Consider the following 20,428-nt stretch of genomic DNA (forward strand, 5'->3'; position numbering starts at 1 on the left):
GGTATGTGAAGACAAAATTGTCTTGCCTCCTACAGTTCTCATTAAGATTGGATGAAATGATACCTAACCCAGTGGCCCACAGTAAGTGATAGGCATTCATCTTATATACCCGCCCAGAAGGAAATGGGAAGATGCCTAATGGTTTAAGGCTATGCTAAATAGTTTTATTATAGAACCACGAAAGCTTACTAGTACACAAAGGCCTTTGACTCAAAGCAGTCTCTACTCTATGCTTCCTCACTCCATATTTGTTTTTTGCCAACTTTCTTCTGCCATATTTTTATGGCACTGTGTTTCTATCTAGCAGCTTGAAAATCTTAGCTTTAAAAAGGTTTCACATGCCAGTATTTTCAAGAATTTAGAATTTTTCTTCTCCAGCAGGCTCCCCTCTCCCCTTACTCCCAATATAGATTAAGAAAACTGTCTTTTGTGCCACATTTATTTGTAACTTTTGTTCACTGATAAGCCCAACTATGATACTATTAAATGTCTTTTCTAAGGAATATTTCAGGTTATATGTGCATTAGTTTTTGTTGTTGTCTTTAGTGTTGATGTTTCTCCATACTTCCACACTTTCCACATCTTCTTGAAAAAGTCCTTGGCCCTGTCCCAGTTGGCTCTCTGCCCCAGTGTAGAACAGCTGCTGGAAGACAGTTGCCACCTCTGCCTGCTTTTCTGCCTTCGTGCAAATCCCCTCCACTCTGGCTGCTGCCTAGTCCTCTCTTAGACATTTATGGGATATATTTTCCAGTAGCTCCCTAGGAAAGGGTGAAAATGCAGTTACATTTTAAAATATGTCCTTTTTCATATTTGTTTAAAAAATTGCTTAGCTGGAGGCAGAGGAAGGCAGATCTCTGTGAGTTCAAGACCAGCCTGGTCAACACAGCGAGACCAGGACAACCAATGATACACAGAGAATCCCTGTCTCAAAAACACAAAAACAAACAAACAAACAAAAACAAACAAACAAAAAACCAACTACCAACAACAACAAAAACTTACTCATGGTTTCATGATAGTTATCATGGTTTCATGATAGTTCCCTTGCATTCTACATATCACTACTCTTAGTTTTACTTATGAAACCATTTCCCAATCTAGAGCTTGGAAATTTTTCTGTATTTCCTTGGAAATCATACCATTTTATACTTTCTCATAAGTCTACTTCACCCATAGAAATAAGCTCTTGTTCAGTTCAGTTCTCCAACTTGAAAATTTATGTTCTTCAATCTTGGAACTATTTTCTCCTTGAATCGTTTTTTTTTTTTTTTTTTTTTTTTTTTTTTTGCTTTATTTTTTTTTTCTATGCTAGGGATCAAATGTAGGGCCTCATGCATACCAGGCAGGACCACTACTATCAACAACCCATGTATTGAGCCCAGATACCAAAGTTTCATTCTTTCCTTCCCTTTCTAGCCCCAAACCCTCACTACTTTGATTCCTTTATATATATATATATAAAAATTAGAGCATTCACACTTGGCATACCGCAGTTACACAACTGTTGACATTATTTTTCATAATGTGACTAACGGTTATGGGCAGAGATAGAGCACATTATGGACTCTACAATAGCTCTGCCTCTGCCCAAATTAAAGTCTTCAAACATAGAAGAATACATGTGTCCATAAATAATCGAAACAGAGCAAACCATTCATAACCATACAAATATATATATACAAACACAAATATATATATATATTTGTATTTTTCCTTCTTATATTTTATAGTGATCTTGTCATCTTGTCATCTGGTACTACTTCTGTTAGCTTTAGCTTCCCTCCATCCCTCTCTCCAACCCTTCCCTCTTTCCTCCCTCCCTTTCTCCCTCTCTCCCTCCTCCTTTCTTTCCCTCCTTTCTTTTATTTTTTTTTTCTTGCCCTATCATTTCAATTCCTAGCACTCCTCCTCCTTCTGGAGATGTCCTTTGTTGTCACAGCCTCTCATCATCCTTTCCTAGTTCTTTAGCCTTCAGAGTCTTCTGGCAATATTGCCCCCTCCCTTTTGTGTACCGTTTACTGCTGATTTCTGTTGACTTCAATCATTCATAAAAGAACCTTTTCTTATTCTTAATGAGATACTAAGATGCAGATCATTAAGTCTTTGTTCTCACGTAGTATTTATTACCAGGTGATCTTTCCCATGAATATGCAACATGTGGTTAGGAGGTCTCCAAATTCAAGAAAATTGGGTCATTGTTTGGTGCTTTGTAATATTTCCAGAGTAAACCATCCAGTGCCTGTGTGAACAGGTCTTCCAGGTGGGAAAGGGAGGAAACCAAGGAATCATGGGGAAGATATTTAGCCCAACTGGCCATGGCCAAACAGCCCAGAGAGAGGATCCTGGAGGATCGCCACTTAGTTCCCAGCCCTTCACTGTTTGTTTCATTCTCATGCCCCATCCTTTCTTTCAGCCATGCCTTGCGGCTCTGATATAAATGTCAGCTTTTCAAAGGAATAAACTCCTAGTCTTCTCCAGAAGTGCAAGCGGGCCAGTTCCCTGGCTTTGCGAGACTGAGAAGAAAAATGATTGCTTCTTTTTAAAAAGAGCATCCAATATGAGTTTAGCACTACAGCTCCATCAATTTCTCAGCCTTCAAAACTATCTGGTGCCTCTGTTCCTAGCTGGTGGCAGCTCAGTGTAGGAGTCAGCTGGTCAGCTTGTTTTGCCCTGGCCAATGCTTTTCTGTCCAGTACCCAGCTTTCCAAATTCTCCAGTCAGCTCTGCCACCGCCCCCATCCCTTCACCGCAAAGCTTCTAAAAAGCATGCAGACATCCCTCATGCATTCAGACCTTCTTTCCTGTAATCCTGTCCTTGAGGCTTACATTTTTTTGTTGGATTTTGCTGTTTTATTGTCAATGTATGAAAATATTTGAAATGAAACAGGAAAACCATAAACATTTAACAGTCCATGTTTGATCAGAAGTGCTAATAGACTTCAGAGCCCTTCTTATTCTAGAATGGGCATGATTACATACCTGAAGTAGGCAAAGGTTAGCAAAAAGGATGTTACACTCCCTGGCTTTGTGAGACTCGGAAGCAAAATGGTTGCTTCTTTTTAAAAAGAGCATCCAATATGAGTTTGTGCCTCTACTGAGCTAAGGTATACAGGTGGCAACATTGAATTTTTACTGGCTCAAGAAGAGGGTGTGAAACAGGTCTCCCACCACTAAAATGGGGGGAGGGTGGAACTCAGTATATATTAACAATGGAAGTAAGGTAATATGTAAATGTTGAAAGCAAAACATGTACCTGTTAGTAACAAAAAATATTAACAAGTTAAATCTACAATAAATAAACATAAACACTCCTGAAAAAAAACCTTAGAAGACATACAATATCAAATAATTTCTAATTTTACCTTATTATCTAGGAAATTCTATGAATAAAACACATACACCTAAAAAATAAGAACCAAAGATGCTCCTGTCTCCTTGTAATCAAACAAGAAAATTGTAAATATAGTTCATAAAAAATTGCATTTTCCATTGCCTCCTATGTGCTGAGAAGTTATGGTAGGACACAGCAAATCCTGAATGCACAGTCAGTTGCAGGTGCATGCTTACAGTGACCTGGGGATAGCCAAATCCAGTTAATATGCCTCCTTAGTTCTATGGAGCATGCTACAATCCGTGCCAGATGCAATTAAAGAATGGTTCAAGTGGCAGTCTGTAGAGCTTTGAAGATATCCGTGGGAACTGGGCTGCTTGGCTCTTCATTACTGTTGTAATAGATTAGCAGTGACATTGGTTTGGAAAAAAAAAAGAGCACCTCATCATTCTGGTCCAGTTGACCAATTAGAGCATTCACACTTGGCATACCGCAGTTACACAACTGTTGACATTATTTTTCATAATATGACTAACGGTTATGGGCAGAGATAGAGCACATTATGGACTCTACAATAGCTCTGCCTCTGCCCAAATTAAAGTCTTCAAACATAGAAGAATACATGTGTCCATAAATAATCGAAACAGAGTAAACAATTCTCTTCAGTTAAAGAAGATAGTTGATGTTGATATTTGATGAGGAAATATTGAAATCCTCAGTTACTCTCATCCTCAGAGAACACAGGATTTATATGGACAGACACATTCTCCACAAAGCATAAATGAAAAGCCTAACTACTCTCATGAAACACATAGACTGCTGCTAGCAACCTCCTCTCATTCCAGTAAACAGGAAGCCTACTTTTACTGCAATTCACCAGAAAACATTACAACAGCAGCAAGGATAAAACCCTACCTACTTGATTTTCATCACCTGGGCTTTCCAAAAGCTCTGAAATTGGAGAAAGTAGCCTTATGTTTAGACATATTTGTGTGTGTGTGGCCCAAATAAGTATGTTGCCTCGGTAGAAGGTCAAATCTAAGTGTTGATAGGCATCATTCCTGAGAACTCTCAAGGAAGCTTTGCTCACTCACTACCAATGGTTGCTTTTTGTCTTCCTCTTACAGCTGACTCTGCTGGGTGTGTGTCTCAGTCCATGTGTCTCTGGATAAAGGCAGTAGTCATCTTCTCCTGGTTCTTTCTCACTGACTTCTTTGTAACTAGATTACATCTATATGCCCTTTTGCATATACAGTCACATTTGAGTCACAGGCCAAAGCACTCAGGTGTGAATTTAGAGAAACAATTCAACCTATAACAAGTAACAATATTAAATACATTTAATATCTACTGACATTTAATGTTAATATTTAATACTTAATTCCACACACAAGGCTGTGTTCAGGGGATCCAACGCCTGCACTAGTCTCAGAGACACCAAGCAAGTGTCAGGGCAGCTGTGAAACCCTGAAATTCGATGAGAAGCTAAGAGAGTAAACAAACATTGCCATTCAAAAGCAAAGTACAGTCATGTGTTTTTAATGAATATAAGAATTTCTGTCCTTAGGCAATTTCCTCTGCCATCAATAGAAACCATTAAGACAGAGGATGAATACATTTCACTACAAGTTAATTTTATTTGTACTCAAAAATGCCATATAACACCCCATGGTAGTAAGCTTTGTGTCACAATTTGACACAAACTTGAGTCATCTGGAAAGAGGGAAGCTCAATTGAGAAAATGCCTCCATTAGAATGGCCTAGAGGCAAGTCTGCAGAGCATTTTCTTGATTAATGATCAGTGTGGGAGGGTTCAGCCTCCTGTGGATGGTGCTGTGAATGGTGTGTCAGGTGGTCCTGAAGCAAACCAAATAATCCGTAATGTGCAAGCCAGTCAGGATCACTCTTTTACGGCTTCTGAAACAGTTCCTTCCTGTAGGTTCTGTCAGTGAGTCAGGCCCCGCTCCCTCTCATGCACACACAGTCTTATATACTACAACCCCACTTTAGCGGTTCTCCTTAGAGAGCCTTAGAGGGGGTGGAGTGAATGTCTGGTCTGGAGATGAGCTCTCAGCCACCACTCATTCTTCAATTCTCAGGCATCTGTGAGCATCCGAACTCACCACAATTAGTGGCAAAAAGTCTTCTCTGCCTGAAAATGACAGTAGGATTTTTCCAATAGCTATAAACACAGCTATTTAGAAGGCAGTTTGATGCTATGCCAATTTAGTGAGGAAACTAAGTTCATTTCTGTGTCTATGGGCTTATAGTACCAGGCATGGGTTTCCTTGAATAGAGCAGGCCTCAAATCCAGCGAGTGTGTGCTTGATGGCCCAAGGGCCATGCCACTATTGGTGTGCACATCTTGCCCAGCAGGCTCTGAATTCTGGTTCAGAGGGTTCACAGCTGAGTAATACCATAAACGCCTCTTGTCCCTCTGTATATCAAATTACAGGCTATATCTCACCTTCTGGCACTTTGAAGTCTAGACAGGAGAACATTTACAATTCATTTCCACCTTGCTTTCTCTATATCTTGCAACTACTATGTGTTAACTTTCAGGTGCAGGATACCTTAAACATTTGGGGGATTTGTTTTAAATTATGTGTATGCAACTGCATCTGTGGAGGGGTTTGGATGGGCTGTGCATATGCTGATGGAGTACTGCCAGCTACTGCAAACAACCTGGAATCCCAGCATGGTTGCTACACATAACACAGGGAGAACTGTTAGGTAGTCTTGGTTGGAGGTCCCCCCATAGGCAAGCAGTCTCAGGCTATAAACATTCCAGAGGAAGAAGATGCAGCTGTGAGTCCATTCACACTGATCAATCATCCGTAAACACTGCTACTTGGACCAGGAGAAGAAGACCTTGCTAATTTCGAGACTATGTCATATGGGGGGAAACGTAGGTAAATTCACACAGACTGGAGACTTGTCTTCGCTGTGCCCAAGTTGGCCATACACACTTGCTCAGGAATTCACTCGCTCAGGGCTTTCTCTACAGCCTACACATGACCATTCTAATTGAGGTAGAATCTAAAGTAATTTTAAACTGCATCTCCCTAGTGACTAAAGAAGTTGGACACTTTAAAAAATGTCTACTGGCCATTTCTATTTCTTCTTTTGTGAACTCTCTTTAGTTTTGTAGTTCAATTTTTTGGTGAATTGTTTGTTTTCTTTTTAGAATAATTTGTATGTTTAAGACACTAATACTCTGTCAGATGTATAGATGGCAAAGGCCCATTCTGTGGGCCGTGTCTTTATTAATAGTTTCCTTTGCTGGACAGAGGTTTTCAGTTTTATGAGAGTCCACTTGCTGATTTTTCCTATGTTTTCTAAATTCTACTTAGAATGTCCCTATTTGTCCCTATATCTTGAGATTTACTCTCTTTTCCCTCTGTAGTTTTAGACATCTTAAGTGGATGTCATTGATCCCTTTGAGGGTAAGTTTTATGCAAGTAGCAAAATTGCAGTTATAAAGTAGCAACAAAAATAATTGAGAGATAAGGATCCAGTTCCATTCTTCTGAATGTTGATACACTGCTTCCCTGTATCATTTATTGAAGATGCAGGTCTTTCTTCAATATATATATTTTGGCATCTTTGTCATAAAGTTTCGTGGACTTCTATCTAGGCCCCCTATTCTTGTCTACTGATCTATGTTTGCTCTTATGTTGGTACCATGCAGTTTTCATTACTATAGCTTTGAAGAATAACTTGAATTCAGCTGTGGTGAAACCTGCTGACTTTGGCATTTTGTTCAGGCTTTGGCTATCCTTTGTCTTTCTTGCCTTCATATAAATTTTAAGATTGTATTTTTCGTAATTGCAATGAATGGAACTGGAAATTTGATTGGAATTGTATTGACTGTAAATTGCTTTTGGTAGGGTAGCCAGTTTCACAATATTGATTCTTCCAATTCATGAGTATTGAATGTCTTCCCATCTTCTAGTGTCACACTTATTTCCTTTCTCAGGTATCTTAAAGTTTTCATTGTAGAATTCTTCCATTTCCTTTATTAAGTATATTCCTAAATATTTTGGAATTTGTATCTATTGTAAATGGAATTGATTTCCTGATTTTTTTCATGTGCCTGTCAGTATATAGGAGAGCTACTTTTAATATGTTAATTTTGTATCTTTTCTCTTATGGAGTATGCTTATCAGCTCTAAGGGTTTTTTTTGTGGAGTCTTTAGGCTCTCATGTATAAAATAATATCATCTACAAAGAGGAATACTTTGATGTTTTTCTATTTGTAACCCTTTTATTTCCTTCTCTTCTCTTATTTTTCTAGCCAAGACCTCAAACACTATATTGAATAAAATGGAAATAATGGACACCCTTGTCCTCTTCATGATCTTAGTGGGAATATTTGAGTTTTTCTCTATTCAGCATAATGTTAGCTATAGGTTTGTAATATGTAGCCTTTATTATGTCAAGAAATATTCTCTCCATCCCTAGCCTTCTATGACTTTTATTATGAAGGTATGTTGGATTTTGTCAAAGCTCTTTTCTTAGATGATCATGTGAGATTGAATTCAAGTCTATTTTTCTAAGTTATAACATTAATTTATGTATTTGAACCATCTGCACATCCTTAGAATAAAGCTAACTTAGTCATGATGAATCATCTTTTTTTGGTATGGCCTTGAATTTGCTTTGCCAGCATTTTATTAAGAATTTTGCATCTATGTTCATTCAGAAGATCAGTCTATAATTTCCTTTTTTGTTATTGTGTTTCTATCTAATTTGAGAATCAGAGTAATACAGGCTATATGAAGAGTTTACAGCAGTAGTTTTCAACCTTCCTAATGTTGTATTCCTTTAATACAGTTCCTCATGTTTTGGTGACCACGAACTATTAAATTATTTTTATTGCTACACCATAACTGTAATTTTCTACTGCTGTGAATTGTAACGTAGATATCTGTGTTTACCAGTGATTTTAGGTGATCCCTGAAAATGGGGTCATTCAGCACCTAAGGTGTCATGACCCACAGGTTAAGAACCACTAGTTTAGAAGCTTTCTTATATTATTGCTCTAGCAACAAGATCTTTATTGTCTAGGTTATGGAATAATTTCTGTAGTATCAATGTTAGTTCTGATTTGAAGGTCTGATAGAAGTCTGCAGTGAATCTACCGAGTCCTGGGCTATTTTTTATTTGGGACACTTTTTATTCCTGTTTTGATCCCATTGGTAGTTGTGAATTTGTTTATTTATTTAATAATAGTTTGAATTTGGTAAGTCATAGAAATTTAGAAATTCATCTATATCTTTTAGACTTTCCAATTAAGGAAAATATGGTGTTTGAAGGCATGTCTTTATAACTTTTGGAATTTCACTGTTGTCTGTTAAAATGTCTTCTATTGTATCTAATTTTATTATAACTCGGGCCTTCTCTTCCTTACCTTTGGTGTTCAGTTTGGATCCATTGGCCGACATGTCTGTTTTTGTGCCAATACCAAGCTGTTTTTATTAATATTGCTCTGTAGTACAATTTGAAGTCAAGGGTAGTGATACTTGGTGCAATTCTTTTATTATTCAGGATTTTATTAGCTATCCAGGGATTTTTTTGTTGTGGTCGTCATTGTTTCTATAAGAAGCTGAAAATTTTCCTTTTCAGATTTGTCATGAATTGGTTTGTGATTATATTAAATCTGTTCATGGCTTTTGGTAGAATGGCCATTTTTACAATCTCAATCCTGAATCATGAGCATAGGAGATCTTCCCTTCTTCTGATATCTTCTTCAATTTTTTTCAGTATTGTAGAGTTTTTATCATACAAGTCTTTCAATCACTTGTTTAGCATTACCTCAGGATATTTTATATTATTTGAGGCTATTGTAAAAGGTGTGCTTCCATGATTTCTGTCTCAGTCTGTCATTTGTATATAGGAGGGTTACTGATTTTTCTAAGTTAAAATTTTGTAACCAGATGCTTTGCTGAAAGTGTTTGTTGACTGTAGGAGTTTCCAGGTGGAATTTCTAGGATTACTTATGAATAATATCATATCATCTATACTGATACTATTAAGGGGAATTTGTGTTGGCTCTTTGTGCCAGAGCCTTGGACAGAAATAAGGGTGTAGACTTCGAGATCCAGGAAGAAAGAACTGATGGTGAAATGGCTATAAAAATAAACTGAATAAAGAATCTCCTGATAGATGCAAAAGTTAACGTGTGCTGTAAACAGTGGAGTAAGGATAATTAGAACAGATTACAGGGAAACTTTTAGAAAAGTGGCTTTTGAGCTAAACTTGGCAGAAGTCAAATTTTTCTAGGAAAAAAAAATATGGATGGGAGGGTGTTGATTTGGGCCTGAGGAGAGGGAGAAGAAAGGGTACAGAAGTGTGAACACTGTTGGTTCAGGACCTTGATGAAAAGTGAGAATCAGAGAGAAGCTTACGAGAAGACAAGCCAGAGAGTACAGCCTTGGAAACGGACGACTTGGGTGGTAGGATACCTGGGGACAACTGTTTAAACACTTAAAGAATGGGTTAATCCATTTACCCCAGGTGTTTTACATTTTAGAACAATTTTGCCCCAATTTAGCAATGCCTGGACACAATTTTAGTTGTTCTCACAAGGACTGTAGGTACTACTAAACACTCTACAGACACAAGACAGCCATCCACAATGGTTGACAGTACTGTGAGAGTCATACCAGAGCTGAAGAACTACTTGAAGAAGATCATCCTCATAGTACTATGGAGGACTGAATGAGTAGACACTGGAGGCAAAGAGGCATCTTAAAAACTGTAGCTCAAGTGCCAGTGTGTGATGAGGAGGACCAGAAGCAAAATCAGAAGGTGTCAGCAAACAGCAGTAATCTAGTTTGAAAGCTGGCCCACTGGGAGAAATGCTAATGAAGAAGGAAAAGTTCTGCTCTATGCATTTAGGGAATCATCTGTCATCCTCTTTAAGAAGTTAAACCTAATATTACTATTTAAAAATAAAAGCAGCAGTAAAATTACTCCTAATGACATTCTGCTCTACTCACAGATCAGGGCCTTGCTCAGTCATCCTCAGAGAATCTTCTTCCTGAGACAGATGGGAACAAATACAGAAACCCACAGCCAGACACTATGTAGGGAGTGAAACATATGTAGGGAGTGAAACTATGTAGGGAGTGGACACTCAGACCTAAATGGTATGTCTCCATCAAATCCCTTGTCTCAGGACTTAGGAGACCCGGGAGAAGAGGAAACAGAAAAAGTATAAGGGCCAGAGGGGATGGAGGACATACACACACACACACACACACACACACACACACAATCAAGGCCCTCTAAATCAACATGATCAAAGCTCAGATGAACTAACTCACTAGATAGCATGCACAGGGCCTACATGGGTCTGCACCAAGTCCACTATGTACGTATTAAGGCTTCCCGTTAGGTGTTTCTATGAAATTCCTGAGTGTGTGAGCAAGCGGGTCTCTGATTCTTTTCCTGCCTCTCCTTGGGCTAATCTCCTTCTGTTCATTTGTCTTCTCTAACTGCTATGTGTTAGTTTTTGTTGTATCTTATTAGACTTTGTTTTATTATTATTCTTTAGAAGCCTGTAAGAGACAGAAAGGGAGTGGATGTGATGGGAGGAGGAGAGGGGAGCAACTGGAAGGAGTAGAGGGAGGAGAAACTATAATCAGGATATATTACTGTAAGAAAGAAAGATATTTACAATGAAATGGGGGGGGGAGGTTAAAGCCCTGGAGACATGCTCATCCACAGACTCAGACTATAACGAGTTTGTCACAAACTCCTGAGATGATTTTGGCATGGCTTTCTTTCTGCTATAAGTTGGTCCCACATCTGTTTTCTAATATACTAGGATGTTAATAATTATCTCAGTCGTGGCCATTATAAAGCTTTAATCACTTAAATGATAAATATACATGCCCTCCTACTCTTGGTGCAACAATACAAACAAACATGTGAAGAGCTGCGGTAAAACCAGTTTTCCCTCCTTCTCACCTAAAAACTGGGGCAGCTACTTAGGAGTCCGTAAGAAACAAGTTGAACACATGCTACAGGCACACATTACCCAATACTGGGGCCATCCCAGTTCACACACACACACACACACACACACACACACACACACACACTGCCCCGTGCAAGGTCAGCACATTTTCAGATGAATGGTTAATTCAGTTCTGCATGCTTTCACCAGGTCACTGCATCCCAGAGAGTAATCTGGCATTTGCTTTGCAAGCTGGTGAAGGTTTCTACACTTTTTCCACCAAAAGGAAACACCAGTGGGTTACAGAGCTCCTTCTGAGTGTGAATCAAGTTAAAAGGAACACTGGCCCTTGATACTGAAAGATCATACAAAATAAGTTGTTAAAAAAAAAAAAAAAGCAGAGGAGTCTGTATTTGGACACTGAATAACAAGAGGTTACAAACAACATTCTAACACAAATTCCCGGAAGTTCTTCATTCTTGATGACAAAGGGCGAAGGGGGGGGGATAAATCAATGAAAATACATGTTCTCATGTGACTTGAGATTTCTATGCTATGTTTTAAATGTCAGCCTAGAAAACACCTACACAAATGAGGAAGGTCAAATTCACTTGGATGAACTGCATTGAGTGGAGCCTTAGAATACCCGAGGCTCAAGGGTCCTCCCAGCTAAAAGGGCAGCCATGGCTAAGAGCCAAGGCTTCCTAGAATGGTGCCCTGGGTGTACCTCAGAGAATAGAGAATTACAGGCTCATACGTTTCCTACACTCAGTCTCTCTCTAGAAATAAGAACGCTGAGTCCTAGAGGCCAGCAGAGCCCGTCTTCCACATCAAGGAGTGGCTGTGATGTGACCGCAGTGCATCAGCTTCAATGTTAAATGTGCTGGCTTCCAAGCTTCCCAGCGCTGGCTTTGCTAGGTGCTTAATGCTATGACCTTGAGTGTGTCAAATGTCTTCTCTGGGTGTCATGTCATCTTCTTCCTCTATAAAGGCCAAATGGGTCAAATGAGATACTCTCAAAGGAACTGTACCTATGGACTATGAAGAAGTATTCTTAGGTTTTTGTTTTGTTTTGTTTTGTTTTTCTCATAGAACTTCACTATTACTTTTCCTGGATTTATTATTGCAGCAACTCAGGTTACTGCAGGAGACAGATGATCACTGGCACCCAGAAATTGAGTAGAGCAAGAGGGTAGGATCCACCTTCTTCTATCTCTGTCTCTAAGGCCATCCAAGTTTTCTCTCACACTTCTAATTGCATATGTCTGTAGGGTACTCTGTTAATTCTTAGACTACTCACTTCATCTCTGCTAATACATAAATACTGCGTTGCATTTGGAACTTTTTCTACCTCGTGCTATGCTTGCTGGCTTGTTTTCTTTATGTTTCTAAGGTGAGACTTGAGAAAATAGACTATGATTTGTCAGCTTAGCTTATCTCTAGGGGTAGCGCGTAAATCCAAGGTAATAGCCAGCCTGGTGATTTTTTTCTTTCTTTTTACTATCAAATTGAATAATTTTCTATTCAGTCATGACAGTGTGGTAAATTTGAATATGTTACCACACTGAAAATGGCCACAAGTACAGAGAGGCATCGGCTATGATCTGCAGAAAGAACATTTCTTTTAATACTTGTATACAACTCCTGGCCTTGATGTCCTTGCATGTACATCACGTTGAGGTCTATTTATTTGCTATCATTATTATGTTGTGGTGAGCAGATGAGCATGAGATTCTTTCTCAGGAAATGAACTCAGGATTGAAATAGCATCTACTTAAGAAAATGAACAAGTAAGCCTTCATTGCTCTTTGTTCTTTATATTGTGAAATTACTTGGAATTATTGTCATGACCTGTAGTCATGCATCCTTGTAAAGTCACTTGGTAGAATATTTCATGGAAAACTCTTCGTACTTGTTCAAGTTTGACTTTTATGATCAGCAATATTAAGCAGGTGGGCACAAGAGTGGGATTAACTTGATATTGTAAAAATATAAGGTCCCTGCATAGCCCATGGACAGAGTCTAAACCATCTCCCTCTTCTGGTGCACTAGCCTACACACCTACACTTTTGATGGTAGTCTGACTTAGTACAGTATAGCATTAGTATAAACTAACATGAACTTTAGAAGTTCCATTTCCAGTCTATCCAAACAGCAGGCATTCAAGACATGATATGTTCTTGGAAAAGGCATTAAGAGGACAGTGGTAGTGTTCTTATGAGCAATAATTAGTACCCCTGGAGGAGAAAGTACAGTGGGTACTATGAATACTATATATGTTGGATTTAGGTGCGTAATGATCACCTACGTATAAATGTTTTAGAATGTTTATCTGTGAAACAGGTATTATGTCAGGCCTTGATATTTAGGCTTCAGATTCATTCTTATACAAACATGAAGCATGAAACAATCATAAAGAAGGGCATATACTAAAGAACAAAAGAACAAATAAATGTAGAAGAAAGAAGAACATTGTGTATTTATTATCAGTTCTACTCCAGTACTTTTTAATCTTACCTCTGATCCTTGAAGGTCACACCTTACATGACTACATCTTCAGTTTCTCTCTAGGTCTTATCATTTATGGGCGATAAGGTTAGGGCTTCTCTTTAGAGATAACGGGAACCCCCAAATGCAATGTCTTAAAGGGAACCAAATAAATGCAGAGTCGCCAGAAGTGCCATTGCAATGTCATCTTTATTAGCTCACAGAGGAGATGTAATTATTCTGCTAAGTCTTCATTTACTATTTGAGGACAACAAATTAAACCCCACTAATCTACCTCACCGGATGGTACTTACCAAACCTAAGAGGCTTCAATTATCAACAGCTTAATAAATGCACTAATCTGCAGAAAATGAAATCCTTCGCAAGATCACATTGAAACAATGCTTAAGTTGTAATCAGCCTGCCTAGCACCCCAGCCTGCTGAGGCTGAGCCCCAGAAAGCTCTGTGTGATCAAATTCCATGTTACTAAAATCTAATGAAATTCCTAATAGTTTTTTTTTTTATTAAGAAGGAGGAGAGTCAAATTAATTCATATAAAACTTATTTAATCCAAAGAAATTAACATTTTGGTGTAAGTCGAGTAAGAATGTAATTAAAACTGCTAAAATGCAGCCACCTATAATTACGAAAACAACACCCAAGAGAACACATCAGTCAGCCCACAGGCCTGTACTAACAAGTCTTCACATGACACTCAAGTTGTTCAGGTTGTCATCATGTTTATCAGTTTCAGCCAATGTCGCTTGTGAGGTAACAAAATGTAGACCATACTCTCTCTTTGCAAATGGAGACGTGGATAATAAAACAGTTGTCACCAGTCATAGCTGGGAGCACAGGTAGGCCACAGTGTCTTTTCCACATACTCCAGGAGAAACAAGATTCCAAGGTCAGTATCGCTAACTAAGCAGCACTGGGATTCAATGTATTTTCCCCAGGTCATTTGTATTCACAGCTTGTACAAAAGCTAAACCCCCAGTGACAGTGACACAAGGGCTGCATCAGTCAGGTCTGATGCGATAACAGTACAGAGAAGGGTCAGGTGTGTGCATCTAAGACCATAAAAGATGAGTCCTGACATTCAGCTGAACAAAGCATTTCAAGATTGTATCCTTAAACTTGCAGAGTAAATTAATCATGTAAACCTATCCACACTGCACAGATACCCATATGATAGGTGAATATCAACTAACATCTACTTACTTAGGATTCTGTTGGCTTAGCCCTTTTAGCATAGATATACAGAAATTTCTATTTGGGTAAGACAAAAGCTAATAAAGACCATCAATTATTTGTTTGTTTTATTTATAAAACAAAGAGAATTTTAATATAGCATTCTGCTGAAAAGGATGCCAACATAGAGAAAAATTTTAAAATGGTGCTAATTTAAAGACCATCATTTAAAAAACACCTAAGAGATAAAAATCTGTTTTCCATTTTATTAATCTTTAGACTATGAAAGTTAATCTTCAGATAGTCTGCACCAGCCTGTGTTAATTATTTCAATAAAGGGAAAGGGGGATGCGATTATCACACGGTTGGTAAGTGCTTGCCATACAAGCATGAAGATCTGATTTCAGTCCCCAGCACTCACACTGAAGAGCACATGCCCAAAACCCTAGTTTGGGGAATGCAAAGACAGGAGAATGCTATGGGGTTCACCGTCAGCCGATTTAACCATATCTCCAGATTCAATGAGAAACTGTCTTACCAAATAAGGTGGAAGGTGACAAACATCTCCTATCAACTTGTGCTCTCATAAGTGCATAAATGTACATGCACCATCCCTACCTGTACACATAAGTTCAACACACCCACACATACACACACACACATGCACACACACACACCTAGACATACACACACATCAGGAAGAAATTTAAAATGTGATATGATTCAATCTGAGGAGACATAAGTAACAAGCGATTATACTACTTATCAAGTGGTTGTGTTAGAATAAGAAAGAAAAGAATTCTATACCCTCTCCAAATAGCATTTGGTAGTCTAGAGCCTTCTGAAGATAACTTTCTTCTTAGGCCATGAATTATTCACTTGAAGACATCCAATGATGATTTCATGGATCCATTATTCTTTTAAAATTTTTGTTTCATTTTAAGTACTAAGTATGTGTGGATATGTTCATGTGAGTGCAAGGACCCATTATTCTTCAAGAGAACTAACCAATATATAATGCCAACAAAAGAAACAAAAGGAAATTATATATTCCCTCTAGTGATTTTCAGCATGTTACCTATATTGTAGAATTGGAAAACACAAAACTTGTTAAATGTCTGCCAAATACCAACAGAAAATAAATCACTAGTGTGTAAGCACACATGTGATTCATTGTAACCAATTTTCAACAGAGTGGCAATGCTTTAAGACTGACAGTTACATTTTGCCTGGTATTTTAAGGCCTGACAGGTCTATCTGTGCAGAATGCTAGGAAAATGCAACAATAAATTGGTCTGTTAATGAGCATCTTACAGAATACCCCTTCCATGGTTGAATGATTTTTTTTCTAGGTACCTGTAATGTTATTCATTACTTAAAATAAAAAGGATTATTGGATTTTGACCAGGTGCCACACACTTAAAAGCAGCAAAAGAGAATTAAAAGGTAAATAGACAGTATGAGATAGGAGATTCTGGCTCACGCCTGAAATTCCAGCACTTGGGAGGTTGAACAGGATGATTATCACAGATTTGAGGCTAGACTAGTGGTTTCAGGACAGCAACCTATCAACACACACACACACACACACACACACACACACACACACACAGCTAAAAGGTAGGTAAGTCCTGAGCCTAGAGCTAAAGACTAGCATAATAATAAAGGTATGTAAACAAGACTGTCATAACAGAGGCATACTGTGAGGGAAAAGGAGAAAGTACTTGGAAGCAAACATCTTCCATTACAGACTATAGAAGAAAAAGGGAAGAAGAAAATTTAAATACATCTACAAGGTTAAGAGGTTAAGAGCAGGTAATTAAAGCTCTATTCCTTTAGTTGTGGAATTTAGAAATAATGTATTTTTCAATGAAATGCAACATCCACACTGTACTGAAAGCTCCTCTCATGGGACCAGGCCAGGCAACACTAACATCCCTTCCTGAGGCCCCCTCACAGCCATCTGTGTCATTCAACCACTTATTCTGCTGCCTCAATGTCCACACCTACAAAATAAGTCTAATTTAAACACTTGCTTCACAGGCTTGTGAGACCGTTCAAGTTAGTAAACACTTGACAATAATTAGACCACTGAATTCCTGTTCCGAGAGCAATGAAACTGTTCATTACTGCTGCTGGTATTTAATGGGTCCTTACTGTACTTGGTTTTCCCCCCAGAACACTGTTTTTCCAAATTCAATGTGAAACGCTCACCTGAGAATTGCATTACCTTAGTACTATCTAGTAGGTCTGTGCGGTGTAGGCATCCACATCCCTAACAAGTTCCCCAATACTGCTGAAGTGGCTGGAGTCAGACACTCTAGTGCACACAGATCTGTCTAGTGGTCCATGATCAGATGCTATTCCTTAAGCCACTTGTGAATGACCAGAGCACGAAGGTTGAGAATAAACATCTTGGAGCCTCTGTAGCAATTTAACCAAGTGCATGATCATGTTATGATGTTCTATAAAACTACTGGTTTACAATAGAGGAAGTTTTTTTTTTTTATTCTAGTGCAGTCATTATATTCATGAATTTTTCTTTTTCATGCTTTTTGTTATATTTCTTACTATTCAAAACAGTTTTTAAATTTGAATGTTTTGATCATGTTCTTTTCCTCCTTCAAGACCTTCTAGATCTTCTCCCCCTCCCTATATACCAAACCTTAAATTCCTTCTCAAAATACAAAAAAAAACCCCAATACAACAAAAAAACAAAAACAAAATAAAGCCACCTACCTCCAAGAAGCAACAACAAAACAAAATAAAACAAAAACCCAGCAAACTGTGAACAGATAAAAGCACACACAAAAAAACTGTGGAGTCCAATATGTATTGATAATTACGTGAGCCCTGTACTAGAGTGGTTGATATAGCCAGTGTCACTACATTGGAGAAAACAGGTTTTTCTCTCTCTCAGCAGGTATAAATGACAGAATTGAGGAAATTTAAATGATCTTTCGTCACAAAATGAGACATTGATCAAAACAGCATGAATTTAAAAATGGAAACAAATACTTTTTAAAGTTTTGCCTCATAAACTAAAAAAAAAAAAAAAGACTAAAGAAAGCTTTATACAGTTAGACAGTTGATGTATTTTGTTGATATTTGTGAATGTGTGTTGTTAATCCTGTGATTCCCCAGAAAAACCAACTCCACCATTTCAGGCCAAATTTAAAGCAAGCTTTATTAAGTATTAAATATTGACCAAAAGATAGACTTTGGTCAGAACTAGTCCCCTGGATTTCTCAGCTGGAATGGCCTTGAGCCACGTTTTGCAGGGCCAAAAAGGACAAACTAACAGACCACTTTACTTTCCCATGAGGCTTTGTGATTTCCCAAGTACTACAATTTCCAGCATTCCAAGAAGTTACCTCATTCCTGGGTTTACAGGTTAATTTTGGGCATTACGTTCCCTGTCAGAGTTGCAAATTGGGTCCAATCTTTGACCCTCTGATGGATTTTTTTTTTTTTTTTTTTTTTTTTGGATCTAATAACCATTAGAGTTACTATTTAGAAGTAGCCTGGAAAAAAAAAGAAGAAGATGTAGCCTGAAAATGGGCAGGGCATCGGTCATTTATTTTATCTCAGGTCCCCCCTTTTTTTTTTTCTGCAATGTTTTTGAGTACAGCCATATTATAATCCCTAATGATTTGTATATAATATAATAATTTCATAAAAGGCATATAACATTTTTTGGTTCTGCATAAAGCAGGTAAGTGTCCCATCATTGTAGAAGTGTTTTAGTTAATGAAACTACCAGTTGACAAATCTGGGTCCATGTTTTGGTATGTCAATTGGCATTATAAGTAACCATTTGTCCTTTTGACTTATCAGTTCAGCCTATTAGGTGGGCTATTCTCTTCTCCATTCTTGATATATGCTCTTCTGTAACTACTGGCAGCTGAGAGGAGGACGTTGCTATTAGGGCCCAGGAAGGCTAAAAAGCTAGTCAAAGACTGTGCAACGGGACATTTAACAGAAGAATCTGATTAACTGATCCCGCTGAAAGACAGAGAGAAATCATATAAGCTGGACTGCTTTATGCCAGCTTTCAGCAAGTCCAAAACTCAGCAGTTGGCATTCCAAAGGTGATCCCTGGATGGAGTCTGTCAGCCAAGTGAAATCTACTGAGACAAATAGAACTAGAGACAAAAGTTAGAATTTCCAAGTAATTGGGAGAAGGTGGGGAATACCAAGACCAGGGGAAATCCCATTTTTAGGAACAAGCAATTGTACTTACCTGGATTCAGTTTGAACTGTGGCAGGTATCCAAGTCTTGTGACTTCTGTGACTTTTTACTGAAGGAGTAGAGAAGTCACAGGTTCATCCGTATGTTGGAGCTGGAGCTGCAGCTGTACAGTGGTGCCACCACAAATTCTGCAGCTCAGCACTGCTGCCATCTCGACACAGGTTGGGGCAGGGCAGAACAGCAGCACCTGGCTTCCAAGAGTCTGCCTGCTGGCTTCCATGTGGGTCCTTGGGCTTCACAAAGTTTCCCATTGAACCCCAAGCATTGCATTGCATTTGGAAGCCCCATGGCCTCAAGGCCATACTTGGTGATCTACAATGTGGATTTTATTGACCCTGTTTTCCCTCCAACTAGACAGGCAGGTGCAGGCAGGAGTTGGGGGGGACCTGAAGCCCCATTTTGACTATGATACAGCCTCAAGTTAGAATATATACAATCCAGATGCTAGGAACCCATCAAAGGCAGGGCCATTCTGAGTCTTTCCTGGCTCCTCAAATCCATGTTGGGCCTATTCAAAGCCTCAGCTTAGGCTCCCAAATTCATGGAATACCCTGGATGGTGTCTAGGCTTTGGAATTCTGTTGAAAGAAACTGTGGGTTATGGGAGGCCTTCTCATACCCCAGAAAAGGGATTTTGGGGAGCTTGCATCTGGCCTTCTTCATCCTAGGTAGGGTACCCCATAACCAGAAGCTACTTAAATAATAGAAATGCTTGCTCTTTTTTCTCTGCATGTTCCTTTCCCCTCAGGAATCTGTAGTAGCTCACCTCTCATCTGCAGTAAAGAGCAAATTTGGCATGGAGTAATCTCGCTGGGGCCTCTATATGTTAATACTGCAATTCACCAGAAAAAAAAACAGCTGCACCGTTTTGGGCCAAATTTAAAGCAAGCATTTATTAAATATTAAATACTGGCAAAGAGATAGACTTTAATTAGGATCATTCGCTAAAATATCCTAGGTGGAATGGCCTAGGATGTTACCAGGGCTTATGAGGATAAACCAAACCTATAGGCCATTGTACTTTCCCATGAGGCTTTGTTTTTTCCTAAGAACTACAGTTCTGAGCACTCCAGGAAGTTACCTGGTTCCTGGGGCTCACAAGTTAATTTTGGGCTCTCTCTCTCTCTCTCTCTCTCTCTCTTTCTCTCTTTCTCTCTCTCTCTCTCTTTTTCTCTCTTTCTCTCTCTCTCTCTCTCTCTCT

General features: G+C 38.7%; 1 protein-coding gene and 1 long non-coding RNA gene across 20 annotated transcripts in view; one reads left to right on the forward strand and one right to left on the reverse strand.

Moving 5' to 3' along the window:
- LOC132647009 (uncharacterized) overlaps positions 1-13,945 on the reverse strand; it is a 36,562-nt gene extending 22,617 nt beyond the window's left edge. For both annotated transcript variants that reach the window (XR_009585322.1, XR_009585314.1), the window contains exon 1: positions 13,815-13,945. This is a non-coding gene — a long non-coding RNA (uncharacterized LOC132647009). The remainder of the gene's footprint in view (positions 1-13,814) is intronic.
- Trpm3 (transient receptor potential cation channel subfamily M member 3) overlaps positions 1-20,428 on the forward strand; it is a 539,859-nt gene that overhangs the window by 231,541 nt on the left and 287,890 nt on the right. The gene's annotated exons all lie outside the window — the stretch shown is intronic.

This window comes from Meriones unguiculatus, chromosome 1, assembly GCF_030254825.1.
Source record: "Meriones unguiculatus strain TT.TT164.6M chromosome 1, Bangor_MerUng_6.1, whole genome shotgun sequence".
In the NCBI taxonomy this organism is placed as follows: domain Eukaryota; kingdom Metazoa; phylum Chordata; class Mammalia; order Rodentia; family Muridae; genus Meriones; species Meriones unguiculatus.